The 1942-nt window shown below is 45.6% G+C and overlaps 1 pseudogene; it reads right to left on the bottom strand.

The window, feature by feature from the left end:
* Positions 1-133: 133 nt before the first annotated feature.
* Positions 134-363, bottom strand: LOC101639099 (annotated as a pseudogene).
* Positions 364-1942: the final 1579 nt, after the last annotated feature.

Below are 1942 nucleotides of genomic sequence, written 5' to 3'. Positions count from 1 at the left end.
ATTGAAGTAACCCACAAAGGCTGACCTATACATTCACAAATAACTTTTCTTTCTCATTTACATCCAAAAGATTAGTGAATCCAGAAGAATTCTTGCAATCACTACACAGAGCAGACTATATCAGTAGTCTGGGTTATTCTAACCCATTTCTTCTTTTATACTCTAAAACATCTTCATTATGTTGCTTGATGAGATAGGCCCATGGGAAGACTGTGGTGCCCAAGGTCAGCCCAACTTTCAGCCAATCAGGTTTGCTATTTATTGGCACCCGAATGTAGAACTTCGACCTCGCTGAAAGACCACTCGGGAGCCGGCCGGGGTCAGCAGCTGGGAGAAAGGGTGCAGGACCACGGGCGACGCCATCTTGCCAACTTGGCTCCCTTTACATAAATTTTCATCTGTCCACCAGGTGCCTCAGTTTGTCCTACTGTGGGGGCTTGTGCGTGGCTGTGATGCTGGTATTTCAAATACCAGCAGGGCCACCCAGAGTGAACGGGTTTCAGCAGAGCTTCCTGACAAAGAATAGCCTACGAAGGACTTGGCTGTCCACGTCAGAGCCATTAGCACGGAAAACCCTGTGGCCAGCGTTGAAACGTTGTCAGTTTCTGAGAACCTCGTGAACAGAAGAGCGTTGTCTGAGAAGGTGTCAGATGAGCTCCAAAGATGACCGAACAAGATGGGCCAGCCATGCTGTCGTGCACAGGGCTGCTCTGCATCCGCCCGACTGGACGGCACAGGACACCAACAAGGGTTTCCTGTGTGATTCACGCGCTATGGCACATCTCTTGCCCTTGTGTGGAGTTGGACACTAGCCTGGTGAGAGTATTTACACCATGGTACTTTCGATACTACATATTCCCAGCACCGTAATTCAAACGCATCGGGTCTTCAGCCTGCCTTAGTCAATGTCCAACTTTCACGTGCGTAGGAGACAACTGAAAATCCCCTGGCTTGGGTCCGATGCACCTTCGTCCTCAAAGTAACATCCTTGCTTTTCAACACTTTCACGAGGTCTTGCGTTATTTGATCTCTTGACTGCTGCTTTCCTGAGTATTGATCGTGGATCCAGGCAAGATAAGATCCTTGACAACGTCAGTCTTTTCTCCACTGATCATGATGTTACCTATTGGTCTAGGTGTGAGGATTTTGGTCTTCTTTTCAGTGAGTTGCAATCCCTACTGAAGGCTGTAATCCTTGATCTTCATCAGCAAGTGCTTCAGGTCCTGCTCACTTTCAGCAAGCAAGGTTGTGTTACCTGCATATCGAAGGTTATTAATAAGCCTTCCTCTAATCCTGATTCTGAATTCTTCTTTGTATAATTCAGCTTCTCTGATGATTTTCTCACCATACAGATTGAATAAGTATGGTGGAAGGATACAACCTTGATGAACGTCTTTCCTGATTTCAAACTGCACAACAGCCTCTTGATCCGGGTGCAAGTTCCCCGTGAGCACAAGGACGTGTTCTGGAATTCTCATACTTCTCAAGGCCATCCAGAGTTGTTAGGACCACACAGTCAAATGCCTCTGTCCATGAAACGTAAGTAAGCATCTTTCTGGAATTCTTTGCTTGCAGCCAAGATCCATCTGACATCAGAAATGTTAGCCTTTGTTCCGTGTCCTCTTCTGAATCTGGCCTGAACCTCTGGGCAGCTCCTTGTCAATGTGCTGCTGCAGCCATTGTTAGATGATCTTCAGGAAATGTTACTTGCCTGTCATATCAATGATATTGTTCTATAATTGGAACATTCTGCTGGGTCATCTTTCTTTGGAATGGTATGTTAGTCCAGGTGGACTAGGGAAACAAATTCATAGAGACACTCATAAGTGTATATGGAGCTTTATATACAAGAGCAGTTGAATATTGAGAAAACATCCCAGCCCAGTCCAGATCAAATCCATAAGTCCAATATTAGCCCATATGTCTGATACCAATCTATAAA

This window comes from Echinops telfairi, unplaced genomic scaffold (genome assembly GCF_000313985.2).
Source record: "Echinops telfairi isolate 266 unplaced genomic scaffold, ASM31398v2 ScPeMD7_7457;HRSCAF=8495, whole genome shotgun sequence".
Taxonomy (NCBI): Eukaryota; Metazoa; Chordata; class Mammalia; order Afrosoricida; family Tenrecidae; genus Echinops; species Echinops telfairi.
This window is presented reverse-complemented; position numbering and strand designations above follow the sequence as displayed.